Here is a 20,962-nt window from a genome sequence, read left to right as displayed (position 1 = left end):
CTACCAAGGCAAACATAAAAAATAGGTAGGTATATAAAGAAGATTATGTTTGAGTAAATTACGTACCTACCTATATAAAATGTCTATATTATATTTGCGCATTCTTACAAAAGTGTAAATGGCGACCATTGTCATTTTATATTTTGAAATTAAGTAGATTTTAAAATTATTGTTTCAGAATCTACATCAATATGTTGTTGATCGTCAAGCGATGAAAATTTAGAAAAAAATTTTCAAGCTACACAATATATGAAATAATTAATGAAGTCATCAATCTGACAGGAAGTGCTGACAAATAATTTCCATGGTGGGAGTGCATTACTATTATTATTATTACATAATTATGTCCTCATAAATTTATATTGTTACTCATAATTTGTCAATATGATTATCATTGCAATAAAGTGTACCTATCTGAATTGAAATATCGACTTTTATTCATTTTTGTCACAATTTCGTTTTTATAATTATAAATACTTTTTTGGGTTCGGATCTATGGTTCTGTCATAGCCAAAACTTCTAGTCACGCCAATAGATGGTGCCAATTATAGGGGGCATCATCTTGTATGGAACTTACGAATCTATATATATATATATATATATATATATACGTCTGTTATATATGGTTCTAATCCACACTTGATCCAACGTCTATATAAAAAAAATGATGTTTTTTCAATAAAGAGAATCCATAATTCTCAAAATTTGTGCATATCGGAAATTAAACAATAAAAAATAATGACTATTGACGGCTAGTTTTAAATACATATTATATTTTATTATTAAAAGTAAACAAAGTTTTCACAGCCGTGTAGCATTCTTGATCCTAAAACGTAAACGTAAACACAAAAAAAAACAATTCAACGACAACATGCTCTTGTGACAATGGAAAAGCGAGGAATCTCAGTGGCTTTAAAATTGACGTGGAAACATAATATGAGGAGGTTGATTCGTCAGAAAGTATCAAAATCTTAAAATGTAAAGCATAAATACACAAACCAACTGTAAAAATCTCTGAAAATAACTATTGCTGTATTTTTTAAACCCGTTCTACTTTTTTTCGCAAGGGGGGGCCCATAACTTTTCGGTGCCTTGAAACCGGCAATGGAAATTTCATGATAATTCTTATACGTGCAGCGAGCTCTATTGTCAGCATTTAATAACTTTTTATGATAAATTCTTATCGTAGTTTTTATTGACGTTGTTTACATAATGCTATTTTCTTTTCTTTGTTTTACTTTATGATGAAATAATACCACTGCTAGTGTTTTTGAATTGCAAATTATTTTATTGTATTTAGATAATATTAATATTGTTTTAAAGAGGTTAAAGGAAAATTCGTATTGTACGGTTTGTCATTTTAGTTATGATGGTACTTGACAGATGGCAATGTACAAATAAACATATCGCTTGTGATGATATTTTTCTCGAAAATAATTCGAAATCACTGTAAAAATAGCAATTTTTTTATTATTTTCATATAATATTCCACAGTACATTGCACAGGTATTAAAATACGCGAAAATGGTCAATCGAAAATGAAAATGATCAGTAGTAATTATCAAAATGAAGCAATAATAGCTCAAGTTTATTATTAAAATTGTACCTGAATTATGAAAAAAACATTATGCGCCTCCTTACATAATCAAATAATAATTAGTGAACATAGATGCACCAGTATTAGTTCTTTGGTGTATAGTAGCATTTTCTGGACACTAAATTATAAAATCATACATATAGGTAGGTACAAATTTTCAATCTCCTCGTAAAGCATTATTACTATTTATAACAATAACATGACTAACACACATGATAAAGTTTTTTTTTTCTAAATAATTTATTATCGATGGTTTAACCACATTCTACAATAATGTCTTCCTACTTCATATATTTTAACGACTATATTTTTTTTATTTTATTTTTTTCCGACCATGTCCGATCCTAATAGGATCATATGGGCCTCCACAGAGTAGAGGTTTGTATTAACAGATTTTTTTACGAGAAATGGATGTCAGCCACTTGCTCAAATTGTAATACATATTGTAAACAACATTCATTTTTACTGACTTCTCATTGGTGTTGAATCTGTGTATTTTTCAATTTATTTTCATTAATTAGATGTCGACGGCCCCAGGAAAAACCATGATAAGTCTAAAATCATAAATGTTCAGGAGAGCGAAAAAACTAAAATATTTACGCTATTAAATTCATCATATAAAATGAGTAAGTTTTTTCTTATCTTATTTAAGTAAATCAGATAGACCATTTTATGGTCTATATTCCTATCAAAATTTAATGGTGATTCATTAATTAACAGCTGAGATAATGTCCAAAAATCGTTTTTATTTGGAATAATATTACGCACTTTATATTTTGACTCGATTCAACATGCTTTTGCGCGGACGAAATAGATTACTGACTCCACATAACACATTCATATTCTGAGATAGAAACCTTATTTTACGTCGCATTTTTCTTACTCCATACGATTTTATTAATTACAACTATAGTTATAACGCTCTTTTACGGAAAAATTGACATTGCGCAATATTTAACTCGAAATAGTACAGCGTGTCTATAAAATCTTAACAAGGGATATAGGGACATATTGATATATATATATTTTTATACGGAGTTTTTATAATTTAAATGTATTTAAGTATGAGTTTTTAAGTTTTTTTTCAAATTATTATTGATATTTATATAAATAATCAGAATATGTACATTACGAAATAATAAACATTCAGGAAAAATGTTTATAATGGAATAATAAAGAAGTTATGAGGAAATTAGTACATAACACTACTTACTACACCATCAATAAAATATCTATTTTTTATACCTACTTCGTAACAAATTTTTCATTAAAAATATAGAATAGATAGAAAAAAACAATGTAATGTTAATGGTCATGTATATCGCTAGAACAATTTTAATTTAATTAATATTCAGTACAATTATCGAAACCAGAGAGATAATATATTTCATTAAATAAATCATTATAAGTTCGTTAATGGTTTACATAAAGGATATACTGAGTGAATTAAATTAGTAATTATCACTTTAGAACACACATAATTATTATTGTTCAATACAAAAATACAAAAATATTAAATAACTAGTGGAATATAATATTATACATAACAATTTGGCACAAATGTACCTACCAAAGCATCGAAATGTTGGAAAAAATATATTTAAGTAGGTTTATTAGTTTCAAAAATTTTAATACTAATAAACCTAAGGAAAGTGTTATTTATAACCTAATAATTATTATTTAAAGACAGCTGAATTCACTTTCGTTATCAAATGAGATCGCATTATTAAAATGTTCATCAGCAGAAGTTAAATTCATATAAAATTTATACTAGGCTTGTATTACATACACATTCTATAATCACGATTAGGTAATTACCTATCTAAAATAACATTGATACAACATTATGTAGTTCTGCTGTAGCAAGAGTGATAACCTTTTCAATACCTACCTTCTATTTACTTTTTTCAATTCAATTTTTGCAACATAATATCTTTCTGTAATTGATCTTGTAAAATTGTAATTAAAAGCTTATAAATACTGATACAGTGATCATATTAACTTTCGTTTTGTTTTTCTAATGTTTATTGTTGATATGAGTTTAATTATCGATTAGTAAACATAGTTGAATTATATTTAATTGTCAACATAAATCATGAAACATCAGTATAAGTACGTCTTAATTGAACTCAGTTATGTTAATTTATACGAAGTGTCATGATTGCAATAATTTATTTGGAAAGATAAAATAAATATGTACCTCCCCAACATTGTAATATTTAGTTTAAAATTTAAATAATCGTGGTACGAATCTGTATTTTTCTAAACGGTTGGCTTTTAACTAGTATTTTCTTTAAATGATACATTATATTGTTATCTAATCTAATCAATTACGTAGAGTTTTATTAAATACTTTCTCAAAAAAACATAGTTTAATATCAATTATCATTCATAGCACTTTATTTAACTTACTATTTTGATCGATCTATATAACTCCGACCGATTTAACTTAGATAAAAAATAGTAATTACTATGTATGCTAGTTTTCATATTTTAAAACAATCATATTCAATAAATTAATACGAGGTAAGTATATATGAGAGTAGGTACTAGATTTTTCAAAACCAATTGATATTTTGTTTGATATTATACCTACCGGGGATACCACAATATGTTAATCCCATCTCATACATATTATTTACCTAGATTCTAGACAACAATAAATGATTCATAAACTGACACGTTTTTCGGTAAAATTCTATTGAAAATAATAGATAAAATAAGTTTTCAAAAAACCCGGCTAATCTTTTCTTTTAAGTGACCGACATGTTATAATAATTTATAATCCACAGAGCTCGTTTTCGAGAAACATTCAATGTACAAAGTAATAATAATGTATACCCTTTTATATTATTGCAAACATAAAATTAACACGTCGGACGTATTTAAGTTTTACAATGAGCTTAAGTTGGTCCCAATGTGTACAAATCAATTAGTAAGCCTTTCGGAAATTCTCACCCACAGTTCCCTGTTCTCACCATTTGAAAGAGTAATAAAAATGATTTTTTTCACTTTCTTAAGTCATAAATATTATTCCGTAATTAGTAAGAATTTTACTAAGAGAATAATAAAATAAACTCTCTTGTATTTGCTAGCTAGATAAGTCCTTCCTTTTAAATAATAAAATATTTTGTAATTTAAACATGAAAATACTGCCTAGTTGTTATTATCGATGTACAAGACTAATTTAATCAAAATGTGTCATACTGTACCGAAAATAAAATAATTTTTTGAAGTAAAACATAATATTATAGGTATAAGCATCGGCCTATAACATCGTGGGTTCCGAGTTTGAATCATGGGTCTGAAAAATAGATACAAATTGTTTTTCAATTTGTGGTCGGAGTCAGAGTACGTACCTAATAGGTTGAGCAAGTGGCTGACATCCATTTCTCGTAAAAACAAAACCTGTTCTCCAATCTGTGGGGGGCCTCATTATGATCGGACATGATCGGATATTTTAGGTGGGTACATTTTTAATTGCAAAACAAATTGTTTTCTAGTGATAGGTAATAATATTTAATAAAAATATGTCGTTTTCTGCTGGGTATTTATTTAAATTAAGTTTATTTATAATTACATACTTTTTTTACTCATTTAAATAATTGAAACAGTGAATTATTATAATGATATATCCATATCGTTTTCTATTGGATATTTGTTTAATATCAAATAATATAACAATTTCAAACTTAAACATTACCTACAACATTGTTTTTTGGGTATCTAAGTAGAAGAGTAATTAACCGAAAATAGTCGAAGAAAGCTTGTGGAGGTCTTTATTTTGCGGTGGATTGAAATTGGCTGATGAATCAATATAATGAATAATCAATATTTAAACATTATTACTGTGTCCTAGTATAGTAAAAGTACCTACCTATATTAGTACAAAATAATTCTTTTCTATTTTGTTTGTTTTATATTCAATAATATAATATTTTGATAATAAAACACTAGTACTAGTGACTAGTGAGTAGCTTTTTAACTAAAACTGCATTTACCTACTGCAAATTCCAATATTTTCCGAAGATAAACCAATATATTTTTCAAAACTAATGTGATACGTCAATATAAACCATGCCGTATATTAGGATCTCCGTTAAAGACTGTTATTGCAAGTATAACAACCTTCTTACTCGTAAAATAAAACGCAGTACACTTTTTTTATTGATATATGACTATACTCCTCGGATATTTATGTGAACACAAATTTGGTCGATGCGATATGTAGATATAGAGCACCATTGTCGAAAACCTAACTTTGTCAATTTTTATGCTAGAGACCTGAAATTTTTACAGGATATGCACAAAAAATATGATATTATAAAAAGCTAATAAAACTTAAAACGCTATTTTCAGACTTATCATGGTTTTTCTAGGGCACGTCGATGTGTACAACCCTCAATCTTAGATTGTTTTTCTGGACGCAATTTTATTTCGGTATGTATAAAATTATGTATATTTTCTTGGTAATTCTTGAAGTAGGTATACCATATAATATTAAATTTAATATGATACTGTAGATTAAAATAGCCATACAACTCTGAATACACTTCAAAATTACTGAATATCCCTGATGGGAGTTTTCATGGGTAATAATTATTAAATAATATGCATGCGATTATTTATTTCTACTGTAATAGAAACGCGAAAATGGATGCTATGTTATATCGGAAAATATTGTGATATTTTAACGACAATTTCCGTAGTAGAGATTCGTACTCCAAAATGTAATTTCAATTAGGGTTTTCAATACAAGAATCTCAAATCCCGGGATCTCGGAATCCCGTTCAATTTTTTGATCGCGAAATTCTGGGATCAAAAACGCTAGTATCTCGGGGATTATCTCTAATACGATTTTTATACGGATGTAATAAACTATTTTTTTTATACATTATAAATAATCTCTAATAACTCAATGAAATTTGCAATTTAACATTATGAAAATTTAGAATAAAATCATTTTTCTGGTTTGCATAATTTTGAAGTACCTCAGGATCATGATTGATAGTTCCAAGGACAGAGCACTCATCTTGACATTCGTACATGATTCATATAAATAGTTTCTCCTTCTTTTTTCTAGGATTTTTTCGATTCTGTATGTTTCTGAAATTTATAAAATTATGTAAGTATACCTTATTCCTAATAATATCATGTGTATTAAATAAAAAAAATAAGAATGTAACATTATGTTAACCTATTTAAAGTGTGTAGTTATATAGGTCATAATGTTAACGACGATCGCTCAAAATTTGTCACAAAGAGGGATCACTGATAGCAAGCCTTGACATACTTTTTTGAGATTGCTGGATGGGTACATAACTATAAAATATATTATCTGCCTAATTATATCAAAAACATGTCATTGAACATGAAATAGTTTCACCTATCGAGTTTTTCGTCAGCATCAACCAATGTTAATTATTATAGCCGAATCTCACGCCGAAGCAGGCTTTTCTGCTACGTCTTGCGTAGGTTGTACACTCACAATATGACAGCTGTAAGGTGTTTGCAGAAAAACTATAGGTACAACACGTAAATATGTTTCATGCGTAGTTTTTTTAGTATATGTATTTCATGTCTTTCATCCATGAATGGTTGGCTTATGCATGCAAAATTGATGATTTTGTATGTAAATAACGTCTGACTACTTCAGTAGCTTCTAATAATCTATAAATGTATGCATAATAAACATTTCTTTTAATAGGATATTTTTTTCAATTGATTGTCAATAATAATAATATGTAGTATAATTTATTAAACATAGCTACTCACCTACTAATTTTGAGCTTTCGGTGCCTGAAAATATTCATTTACAGGGCTTCACGGTTTTTTATTCATATTTTATTCTTTGGACCCCGGTGCCCCTATCAACTTGGAGGCCTTGGGCTATAGCCCTTTTGGTAAATTCATTCCTGCGTATACATTATTATTGGCAATGTTACATCGATTTGACATTATAAATACAAAAAAATACAAAAAACAGTTAATGTGAGAGCTGGGTTTCAAAATTAGAATATCTGTTCTAATGAAAATAAAAACAATAGACAAACGGTTTTGAGGGTTTCCATGATATGTAAAATTTTGATGCTTTTATTGTATTACTAGCTGAGCCAGCTGGCTCTCGCCAGTCTGTCTCGCTAGGTCTTGCAGACAGCTTGGCGTCCTAATGAAATTATATTGGATTTTAATAAAATTGTAAAGTATGCAGAGACGGCGCCGTTTGACATGTCGCTGACTTGTCACTTTTACAATTTGCAAGTCGTTACTGTCGATATAAATTTGGCGTCATATGTATAGTCTATTATGGATTTTGGCCTTCAGGATGTCATCTGATACCATCCCAGGCTGCTAGACCTAGCATAATACCTGACAATTTGATTGCGATTGAATATAATGTAATAGAAGAAGGTTAGCCATATAAAAAATAAATTTAAACTATTAAGTTATTTTGTTTCATTGTCTAAAAAAATGCTTGCAGCCATAGAATAATATTTAAAAAAATTAAAATTTGAATTAAAATTTTAGCGATAATATGTTTCACGCTGCGGGACGTTCATATCGAAAAAAATGTTGATAAAAGAAGAAACATATAGATCTGAGAGGAAGTAATTATAAGGTTGGAAAAGAATTCGTCCAGCAGTGTATTGATCTAAACTGATTATGATAATGGCATTATAAATAGGTAGATTATGTATATTATATAGCGATTATTCATAGGACCAAAAAGAGTAGAATCGGCTTAGAGAAGCCTTCATCCAGCAGTGGATTGACCTGGTGTAATGATGATGACGATGAAATGAATATATTATATTGAAATATTTGATAAATGCAACAATGTATATATGAAACAGGAATGGAATTAGTTTTGAGAGGCCTTCATCGAGCAGTGGATTGATCCTGGTTCATGATAATAATGACGATATAAATGGGTAGGTAAATTTTAATATCACCAATTTTAATAGATATAGCAGTTCATATGACCAATAGGATTATTGATACAACCTTCATCCAGTAGTGGAATGCGAATAAGCATAGTGATACATATTAATTCTTCTATATAACCACGCGAATGGAAATAATGGATAATACGACGTAGACGACTCATAGTGTGATTAGGGTATGAAATTATCATAATTCACTATTTTATTTGCTTATACACACGCATGCATTTTACTTATATTATGTAATAAAATATTTACAATATAAAATGAAATAATATTATATACGTTGTGTAATAATTACCTATAGTAAATGTCATTTTTAATAATTTACCTCCCTAAAAATAATTATGTTTACGTTGTCTTTAAATATAAAAGTTCGAATAAAAATATTTTAGTCTATGTTTGTTATTGTGAATTATTGTGAAGCTGATAAAATAAATGACAGTCGGATAAATGTCGAAAAATGCAATTAATAAGATTCTGCGGTACAGTTCTGTTATGAGGTATTCAGCGGAAAACACATTTTGAAAATAGCCGATATGTTAGGTTTGGTTAGGTTAACCTAACAAATAATCCAGTATATCAGCTATTTTCAAAATGTGTTTTCGCTGTATTCCTCATAACCGAACTGTACCAGTATGGACCTAATAGGTTAACCGAGTGGCTAACATCCATTTATCGTAAGCATAAAAAAAAATCTGTAGTAAATGTGCCGCAGAGGTGGACATGAGATTTTACAACTTTCTTTTTAGACCAAACCAAACCTAACCTGGAGAGTGAAAATAGTTAGTTTTATCACCACATTTCATAATTGGGGAAAGAGAATAATTGACCTCAATACTTATAATAAATAAATTTACTTCAGTGGGTCCAATTTCAAACAGTTTGAAAAATGTAACACTGATCGGTACTATCAAACATAATTGAAAAACGTGAGCAGAATAGTGCATAATATTATTATTTTAAATAACTTAATAATTTGAAAGTCAAGACAACGTACCTATCACAAAATATGTTATATATTAAATCCATTAAAATTTAAATTCAAATACCATCGTTATACATTAATATATACATATCTACGTACACACCGTAATCACTATATTACTAAATAAACAGTAGATTGATCCAGGATGATGGTGATAATAATAATGAATTGAATAGGTACCTAGGTAAATATTATCACAAATTTGATAACATAATTTGTGAACGAAAGGAATGGAATTACTTTGCTTGGACAGTTTGATGAAGGTTTGGATTGATTCAGGTTTTTGAAACCCACAATGACTGAGTGGCTAACATGTTGGCTGATAATGTCGTGGACCTGACAAATACATATATTGTTTTTCACGGTCTAAAAATATAATATCAGATATGAATGTGACCGTAAATAATATACGTCAAGTGTTGCACTAAAATAATGTCATAATGACCAGAAAACCAGAATGATGTTTTAAACCAGGAGCATATGCACTTACCTGTCGTATAACTTCATCAACAGTAGATACACAATAGGTATTTGCTTCACAACTTAAATTAGAAGGGTGACGGTGACACATCATAAACATACAGCTGTCAGATTGATGTGAGATGGTATACTTCGCCGGTAATATGAATCTAATATTATAATCTTATATTATCTAATAACAACTTCAAACGATTGAATGTATTATTAGGATAAGTATAGTGTTTTAATATAATATAGGTACACATGTATTAGGTAGTTTTATTTAACCTCTACTGAAAGCGTAATATTATGTTAATTAAGATCGCACCAAATCGCTTGATTGAGAATATATCCGAATTAAAAATTCACTAAAACATAAACAATTCGCCAAATCACTTGATTGAGAGTAGTATCCGTTTCGAAAAGTCACCAAAACCTAAATAAACATCTCTTGTTTCCAGTGGCGACTCGAAGACTTCTTAGGTGTGGGGTTTAGCCATTAATTATTAAATATACATACATACCTACCTACTTTCTCATATTATACAAATGATACTTATAATAATAATATGATGTTATTTTTTTTTTTTTTAGAATTATTAATAACCATGTCCTTGCTTTTTCGTACAAGGTGGTTGTTAGTAATTTTGAACAATCACAAACACCCAGGCTTTGAGAAAAACACATAAAATGTTTTTGTCATGACCGGGAATCGAACCCAGGAACTCTCGGGTGGAAGGCGAGCGCCTTACCCACTGCACCACGAGAGCCGCCACCATTATCAGTTTTAAACATCAACGTACAGCGAGCATTTTTACTCACCATGGGGTCATTTGATTCGCTCCCCAGTATGATAAAATAAATTAAATATTTAATTTAATCATGTAAATATGTATGGTTTATTGTGACAGTGATAAAAATATCAAACTTGTATTTTTGACATAATGATGTGGGGATGGTCCCTACGAACCCTTAAGGTAGAGCCGCCCCTGCTTGTTTCTAATACAAAGACATTATTTATCATATTGTCATGACAATTGACGGAGTAGCCGCCATTTTGAAATATAATATTTTCAGTGTTGCAAACACATCAAAAAAATAAATTCCCCAATTAATATGTGTTGTAAAAAAAGTCACGTGCCGATCGAAAATCTATTGTAAAACAATCAAAATAACCCTAAAAAACCCTAAAACGCAACAAAATTTATCAAATTCCATACTTTTTTACTTGAATAAAGAACGTTTCTCTACTGCATTTTCCATTTAAACCTATTGGAAATAACGAATAAGGCACACAATCGTTCGCAAAAACGGGCACAGCTGTAGGATAATAATATATAGGAGATACTAAAGGTTTTTAAAAAAATGTATTACATAACTAATATATCTTCTTTTGTGAATGTTAATGAAAATTTTATTGTTTAATTTTATCGTAAAAAAATAATTCGAATGTCTGATTTTATTTTTAACTTAAATTAAATTTTAAAACGTCTTAAGTACCTACAATGTGATTTTATCATAGATGGTGAATACGAAATGAGTCCAGAAAAGTATGGTGAAATAAAGAAAAGTAAATTCTTAAAATTCGATCGCTGAACGCGTCAATTTCATCAAAAAATACGTCCAACATGGAAAATCGTGCATTCTTAAATATTTTATGCGTTATATAAATAATATTACAAGCACGGAATATTTTTTTCGCTAAATTTCATTCAATCTCGGGATATCGGGATCAGAATCGGGAACTGAAATACTAATCCCAAAAACCCGATTAAAAATTCTGTTCGGGATTGCAAACCCTCGTTTCAAGATGAATCGTCTGGTCTAATTTGGAGAAATGTCGGCGGCAATGTACCTTTAGTAGACGTTGTGTTTGCCCTCTTTCAATAGAGGTTAACGAGCATTAACTTCTTCAAGTTTAGTTCGAGAATAATGTTCATTGAAAAAATTGTCTTGTGAATTTGATCCACCGCAAGTCATCAGAATTGACTCTAATTAAGTTATGTTGCTCGAATGTCGTTTGACAAACGTGATTTCTGTAAATGCGCTTGCTTAATTATTCATTTTTTATTTTTCAATAAGCTTCCATTATCATTTCCGATGCCGTCATGCTTCACTGGCAGTGGCGCAGATATTTAAAAAAATGCCACGATTAACACACAACATACAGCATAGTCCCAACCATTTTACTTAAACTAAGGCATTATTTTCATATTGTACTACTTATTAGATTTATTTCAATAAAAAACCAAAATATTATTTTATATTTATTAAATTGATTGATGATTTTCCCAACAATTATCTATCACCACCAGTTAAGTAGGTACCTACTGTAGTAAATAATTCTTGAATTTTGGAATACCAACACAGCGTTATATTCATACAGTTAAATAATTTTAATTTAAACCAATCAAATTCGATTTTCATCAAAAACCATTAGTTGGTCATCACCAAGAGCGTGCTAACCAAGGGTAGGCTTCCTCCATCAAAAATCGAGCTTTAGTACAATCACAATTTTACTCAATCACAAAAAGAATATCAATTCTCTTTACAAAAAAAAATATGTAAATCTAAGTATTGAACGAATTGTTTTACAAATCAATGTGCCCCATTCCAATGAGGAAATAACTCAAAATTTCAAGATTTTGAGTTAATAATGCCATTCGATGTAGAAAGATCTTCTCTTTACGATAGACAGCAAAAAAAGAAGTCAAAAATTCTGTTCTAAAATCGAAAACGCCTATCTAAAATTAATCATTAATTCAGTTATGTACTGGAATTTCTAGATCAATTCCTTATTAAAGTGTAAAAAATTATTACTGAATTCTAAACAGTATATAATATATTATTTTAAATAATTCTACTAATATTTTTACAGGGTTTTATTCAGTTTTGTTCAAACTTTCTATTTTGCCAATCATAAATTTGTATTTTATCGCCTGTGTGTGTGATTAACGAAAATTCTAAAAGGCTTTCCAAGTTACTTAATTACTAAATATTTATAAATTAACGAAATAATGCAAATACACACAAAAAAATAAATACCGCAGAAATCACAATTAAAAAAAACGGTTAGGTACATGTTCAAACACGCGCGTTAAGATCATTTTACTCCCTACTTCAATTATAGTTTGTCAATGTATGGCTACGGCCGTATGTTGTAACTTAACCACTGGGGAATGCCAAAAGAAATGGCGTTTTCAAAAAAACACTACCCTATTCTTAGGTCAATAATTATTATAAAGCAATCATTATTTGTAGGATGTTTAGCACACTTGAATGGTCAAAAACATAACTTATAATTAGTATCTTAAGAATTATCTTCAAATTTGTTAATCTTGCCCATTTTTTGAATAATAAAATGCCTAATTCTTATCAATTTTGGGATCACAGAGATTATCAATATAATTTTTTATCGTAAATATTTCACTATAATAATGTCGACATAAATTATACTAATGGTTTTATAAATGCGTTTAAAAATTAATGAATGTAAAAAATCTTAACACCACTGGACATGCATGTACTGAAATATGACTATATTCTAAAACATTAGAGCGAGAGGTTTAAAAGAATACTATTTTATGTAATAAAAATACTTTATGCGGTCATTAAATGTTTAAAATAAATATAAAGGATAATAAGGCTTCAAAATAATATAAATAGATTATCTACAACGTTTAAGGAAGGTCCAGGATCATGCTTTGAAAATGCAATAGACGCTCCATTTTGACCTACGCTGAGCATGTCCCCCCTTAAGGGTGCCATTTCACCTAAGTATGTCAGTATCTACTCGAGTCTACAGCTTAATATTATGGGTTAAATCAGTGGTTCCCAAAGTTGACTGGGCTCCGACCCATCTAACAAAAAATTCCAATCTTGGGACCCACCTCTTATCTGTCTTAGAGAAAAGAGGGCATAAATATTGGTAATGCTCAGATTCCCTAGTGGCGAGTCGTGGAAGTACTTAATGCTGTCTTATTTGTTCTAATTGAAATAAAAAAAATATTTTTATAAGTGTTACCAATATGAATGAAAGACTGTTGAAATAAGAAACACAACTTAAATAAAAAAAAAATATTACTTAACTACCTTCACCTGCAATGTTTTTTATACAGTTATTTCAATGGAAAGGATGTATTTGTTTCTTATTTTTCGTCATTACAGTTTTAGCATCAACTTCAACTTTAGTTACTTTTAATCGCAGTGAGTTTGATATATCCAATTTATTTTGGTATTTAGTTTTAATGTTAACCATAGCCGAAAATCCGACCTCACATAGATATGATGTAGTAAAGAGGAGGAGGACTTTCATAGCTTCATCGAACAGGCAAGGATAATTATCAGCAACTGAGAGCCAGAATTTCGGTAACTGTTTACGATTGAAACTATTTTTCAGTGACGTATCTTCTGATAAATCAATGAGTTCTTCACTTGCTTTTGTTGACATACTAGTTGGTAAGTGTTCTTGAAATGGGTTACAAATCCAACGGAACGAATCAAACTTTTTCATATCTTCCCAAAATAGTCGTCAAAGTTATTTATCAACAGTGATAAATGTCTGGAAATTTCAGACAGTACGTTCATCTTAGGCTGCACTTGGTTTTCAATAATAAAAGTTTCAAGTGTTTCAAAACAATCATACTTGCCATTCTCAATACAACTTTTTCACATCATAAGCTTTTTCATGAACGCTCGAATTTTATCGTGAACAGCAAAAATGTCTGATCCGTTTGATCCTTGCAAATACAAATTAAGTTCGTTTAATTTCAAAAAAATATCCAATTGTAAATATTTCAATTTTTAGGAATTATAAATAGCTGAATGAAATATCAAATTTATCACTTCCTATTTTTTTTAATTCATGTATACAGTGGCGAGGGCCCACTCAATATTCGCTCGCGACCCACTGGTGGGTCGCGACCCATAGTTTGGGAAACCATGGGTTAAATACAATATATACCTCTATATTTATGTCATCCAGATAAGGGTTTCCTGAATTTTTACAAAATGTTTTAATAGTTTCACCAAACAAAAAACTTTGGTAACCACTCGTTTAAACAAATTATGAAATTCATGAATTTTCTAGATAAGCTTTTTTCACGAACAAATATTTATTTTTATTGAATGAAAAAAGCTTCCAACTTTACGGTCTTATTCATTTATGTAATTACGCCGTATTACGCAAATGACTACTCTATTACTCGTATTTTATGTAAGGTTTCCTCGAACCACCGATCACGTGAAAATGAAAATAATGATGACATTATTTGTTAAATTTTATCAACGTGAAGGATTTTAGTACGTACTGTGTTACCTTCTAAATTACGTAACATGAAAAAGGCTTGTTAACATATTCGTTCGTAGATATTATTGGTGAAGTGTATTAACAATACGTAATATTGCATAATATTATACTGACGCTGTTATAGATTACACCTTATTTATTTAGATCAAAGCTTTATAAAATCAATATAACTTCTTCTTATATCACGCTGTCATATCCCTGCATTGGGGCATAGGGCAAGCACAAGTACGCGTCACTTCCTTCGGTCCATCGCCAACTCTCGCGCCTTCCGCTATGCCAGACCTGCAGATCGCTTCGTAGCATCGCTGTAGGGTACACAAATCGATATTTTGCATTCACTTGTAGTACTACTTCAAATATACTGCAGATATCTAACAACAAAATATAAAGCGTTCAATTCAATACGATTAACTGATAAGTTATATTAAAGTTTTGTTTAATTTATACAAGCGTGAATCAAAATGGAAAAAAATATTTAAATTTAAAAAAACTGATAATATGTACGTTCATATCATTTTAGGATTAATGTTTGCAATAAATTCATAGTGCCTACAGACCTACAAACTTATCTGCATAATGGCCAAAAATGGAACTACGAACTACCATAGGACGCCATTTTGAAAATGTCATTTGAATGTCAGATTTTTTCCAGTTACGAGTCTTGATTGGGCAGTTTTCGACAGTGGCTCCCCCATCTCATTCTCCAGATAAGTTTGTAGGTCTGTAGATTATTTGTTTTTTCGAATAGGTATACCTGAGAATTTTTTGAATTGTCTATAGTTTTAATATACGTTTTATTTAATATAAAAAAACATGATTTTTCTATAAAATAAAAGTGTATAAAATGTATAAAAAATATAAATCCTTTTTTTCTACATAATTCGACTTTTTTTTAAATTCATATTATTTAATAATTATCTAACATCCAATGTATTATTATTATATACTGATAATTCCCATTTTAAAGTGTTTTTAGTAATCAATATTTATCTAATAATATATTTTTAAGAAATTTTGCCTACGATAAATCTTATTATATTATATTTATTCATCGCTATACTGAAATTCGATTCGATATAGATTAAAGCGATTTAAACACGTTGTTATTTTTCTATAAAAATCGACTTTTTTTAGTCGCTTGCATTGCAAACATTGTACATTAGAAACCCTTTTAGAAAGAGATAGATATCATAATCACATAAAATTAGGCCTGAAATGCACACTGGCTTTTTACGCAGTTTTGTAATTCAATGTTAGATAAAAAAAATTCGCGCCAAAATAAATCTCATTTTTTTATTTCGTTTGATTTGATTGATTTTCAGCTTAGAATGTATTTTATGATGTCGAAAACCAATTCAAAATTAAACTTAATATTTTTCAAATACTGAGATTGTGGCCGAAACTTTAATTTCCTTATATATTGTTATTGTTCTCGTCTCGCTCCATTTTTGTGTATCTTAGTGATTTTAGTGCACATATTCTGGATCACAGAAAATGATTGCCTATATCTGATAATATATTTATATCATGCTGTAGAATGAGTGAATATTTTTTTCATCTACAATTAAATACAGAAACCTTGGACATTTCCATTTGTATCGGAACTTAAATGCTCGTAAATATCCTTCTTGAATCTTTCGAACAGCTTTTGTACAATATTTTTAGTAGGTAGGTATATCTTAGTCTTAAAGATACTATTTTTAATTTCCGTATAAAATATATTTCAGTTTTGTAGGTATTTCCGTATATGATAAAAATTCATACACGTACGTAGTAACAACACGACTTTTCAGTTAGCATGCATTCAAATAAAGCATTTATGATATTTTAGATATCCAAAATATTTTTTTTTATATTGCAAACAAATATTACACCATACTTATCTTTCAAGATGATTTATCTGCATTTTTAATTGCCAGTTTGTCAACACCTAATAAATCAGCTCACATTAAATTTGATAAAAATTAACAAAATATTTTTGTAATCAAGCAGATTTTTTTTTGTTAAAATATAACTTGAGTATTTGATTACTTATTTGGTACAATCTTTATTCTTAAATCAATCATTTAATTTTCAATTTTCCTAAAACGTATTGACCTAGTAATAAACACAGCATGTGAAAAATAATAAGGCCATCGCCAACAACTCAATTCATAGACGGGTTTGTTCATACTTCATACCATTTATTTGATATCATCATCAGCCGTGGTCAATCCACTGCTGGATGAAGGCCTCCCCAAGCTTCTTCCAACTCTCTCGATCATGTGTCGTTCGCTCCCACGTATTTCCGCCGAACTTTACCAGTTCGTCAATCCAGCGGCTTTTAGGGCGAACCTGTGGCCGTTTTGTGCCCCTTGGGTACCACTGGATGACGGCATTTGTCCAGCGGCCGTCCTTTCGGCGAGCAATGTGCTCCGCCCATCTCCATTTCAGCTGTTTGGCAACGTCTATTACATCGCGTACTCCTGTCTGCTTCCTAACCCATTCGTTTCTCTTACGGTCCTTTCGCGTGATGCCCAATATACACCTCTCCGTGCTTCGCTGTGCGACTCATAGCCTTTGGACATCTCTCGTGTTGAGGGTCCACGTTTCGCAGTCATACGTGAGCGCGGGCAGCACACATTGGTCGAACACCCTACGCTTAAGACACAATGGTAGGTCACTTTTGAAGATAATATTCAGACGTCCGAAAGCACTCCATCCCAGCTTTGTTCTTCGAGCAATTTCATCGTGCATGCTTCCGTCTATGGACACCTGCTGTCCAAGATAGACGTAGTTGCTGACTCGCTCGAGTTGGGTGCCATTAATACAGATAATTGCAGGGACCGAAAAACTGTTCCTCATCACTTTTGTCTTTGAGACGTTTATCTTTAGGCCGACCGTTTGACTGACATCCGCGAGTTCTTGCATTCTACCTTGGAGGCCTTTCGGGTCTTGTGAAAGTATAACAATAGCATCTGCAAAGCGCAGGTGACTGAGGTGCTCCCCATTTTTTGGAACACCTTTTTCGTCCCAATCAAGTTTCCTAAATATTTCCTCAAGAGTAGCGGTGAATAGTTTAGGTGAAATGGTATCACCATGTCGGACACCTTTGTTAATGGGGAATTTACACGACCATTTGTGGAGTTTTACACATGCTGTGGCATCACGGTATATACTGTTTATGTAGCGTCTGGAAGTTCCTTGGTTGCTAAGGGCGTCTATAATAGAAGATTTTTTATTGAATCAAATGCCATCTCATAATCAATGAAACCAAGGTATAGTGGCAGTCTGTATTCTTAATACCGGTCTATAACTTCTTTGACGACTTGGATGTGGTCCATCGTACAATAGCCTCTTCTGAACCCAGCTTGCTCTCTCGGTTGATTCTCATCTAGAGCAGTTTCTAGGCGGTTGGAGAGTATTTTTGTAAAGACTTTATACAGAATTGGCAATAAGCTGATTGGCCGATATTTTTTCAGGTCTTTCTGATCTCCCTTTTTATATATCTTTTTTCTGTTTTTTATATTCTTACTTATTATTTTATATATCCGATGGATATACCATTTTATACAAGAAGAAATTGCAAACTTTGTTTCCAGAAAAGGTTATAGATGTCTGACAAAAAACTCTAATGGTCACCTTTGCTGCAACGTAGATAAAGCTCAGCTTTAACGGCCTGGAGCTTGTATGCTATTTTCAAAGCATGATCCTGGACATTCCTTAAACGTTGTAGATAATCTCTATATATATAAAAATCTCGTGTCACGATGTTTGTGGTCGAACTCCTCCGAAATGGCTCGACCGATTTTTATGATTTTTTTTATGTATGTTTGTTAGGTATGAGAATAGGTCAACAAGTATATTTCATACCGCTAGGTGATTAGGGTATCTCTATCCAGAAAAATTTTCTTTTATTTTTTTGACAATTTTTTTTTTGTATTTTTTTTATTATTTGGCATAAAAAAATACCTATAACCCCTTCTACCTCCACCCTTCCATTGTTTAATCGCGATTTTATTATTTTTGTATGAACAAATTTAACCGTCGTTCGTATTTCAAACAGAACGAAATTATTTATGTTGTTGAATGACAGATGGCGCTACGTCCGAGAAGAATTCAAGAAAAGCGTCGCGTCATTTTAACATTTCATTCGGCATATCACAACGCAGTGCGTGCAAAATTTTGTACGATTTATTTTAATTTATCTATTTTTATGTGCGTGTATTACAGTGCACAATGCCAGCAAGAAGCAAGGGGGGCCATTTGGGCCGTCGAACGAATAAAGCAACAAAAATGCGAAATAGTAGAGCAGAAAGAACAGACGAACAAATCCAACAAGATAACAAAAACGTGCGTGTAAGCATGTCGCAATTGCGTGCATCTCAATCACAAGAGGCACGAGCTGAACGAAATCAACAACGACAATTGGAACGGAACCAAGCGCGCCGGTTCGTAGTTAACACACGCAGAGCAAATGACCGACAACGCCAACAAGTACATCGAACATTTACATCCGCTTCGTTCCTTCGTCTCGCATTCGAGTACGAGCCAGATATTGAATATTCCGCTCATCCGAAAGTGCTGATTGGTGCTATGGACAAAGAATGTCCCCATTGTCATGCGCTCAAATTCAAACATGAGTCAGCCGGGATGTGTTGCGCATCAGGAAAAGTGCAACTACCAGAAATTGAGATACCACCAGAACCATTGAACGGCTTGCTCACCGGCACGGTTCCAAATTCAAACCTGTTCCTGAAGTCCATTCGCACATTCAATTCATGCTTCCAAATGACTTCCGGAGCAACAGAAATAGTTCACAATACTGCGGCAAATGGTCAACAATTCCATTCTACGTTCAAAATCAAAGGCCAAGTATACCACAAAGTAGGCTCATTGCTGCCAATGCCAAACGAACCACATACTTTTTACAAATCTACTTCATGGGCGCGGCGGTGAGGACATCAATCATGTGGATGCACGTTGCGGCTACAATAGCCTCAATTCGCCTAATGCCAGGCGCATTGTCGGCGAACTGGACGCCCTGTTGAATGAGCACAATGAATTATTGAAATTCTTCAAAGCACACATGCACGAATATCAAAGTGACAATCACGCTATTGTCATCAATCCTGATAAAACACCAGCTGGAGAGCACGTACGTCGATTCAATGCGACTGTTGTTGACGACATTGCTGGAATCATGGTTGGCGACCGCACATCGACGCGAGAAATCGTGATTCGAAGAAGAAACAATAATCTGGCGTTCTTCGCTGACACACACCGTTCATACGACGCTCTCCAATATCCGCTAATTTTCTGGAATGGACAAGACGGATATTGCATAAACAGTAAACAACGAGATCCTGTCACAGGTAATTCATTCATTATGAACATCATTACTCATTTTGAATTGAGAAAATGAATGGTTGATGTTTTTTTGTTTTTATCGGCGGTCATCGTCTACAGCGCTCTATTCCTCTTTCTGTCATAGATCCCATCCCCACACACTTACGATACATTCGTTATTTTTTATTTAACAACCAAAATATTCACTAGAAATAATTTATATGGCAGAACAACGTTTGCCGGGTCAGCTAGTCTATTTATATAATTTTGAAGCCGTATTATCCTTTATATTTATTTTAAACATTTGATGACTGCATAAAGTATTTTTATTACATAAA

The sequence above is a fragment of the Rhyacophila brunnea genome, unplaced genomic scaffold, assembly GCF_057557595.1.
Source record: "Rhyacophila brunnea isolate RB1 unplaced genomic scaffold, BYU_Rbru_1.0 scaffold_11, whole genome shotgun sequence".
In the NCBI taxonomy this organism is placed as follows: domain Eukaryota; kingdom Metazoa; phylum Arthropoda; class Insecta; order Trichoptera; family Rhyacophilidae; genus Rhyacophila; species Rhyacophila brunnea.
Note: the sequence above shows the minus strand (reverse complement) of the source record.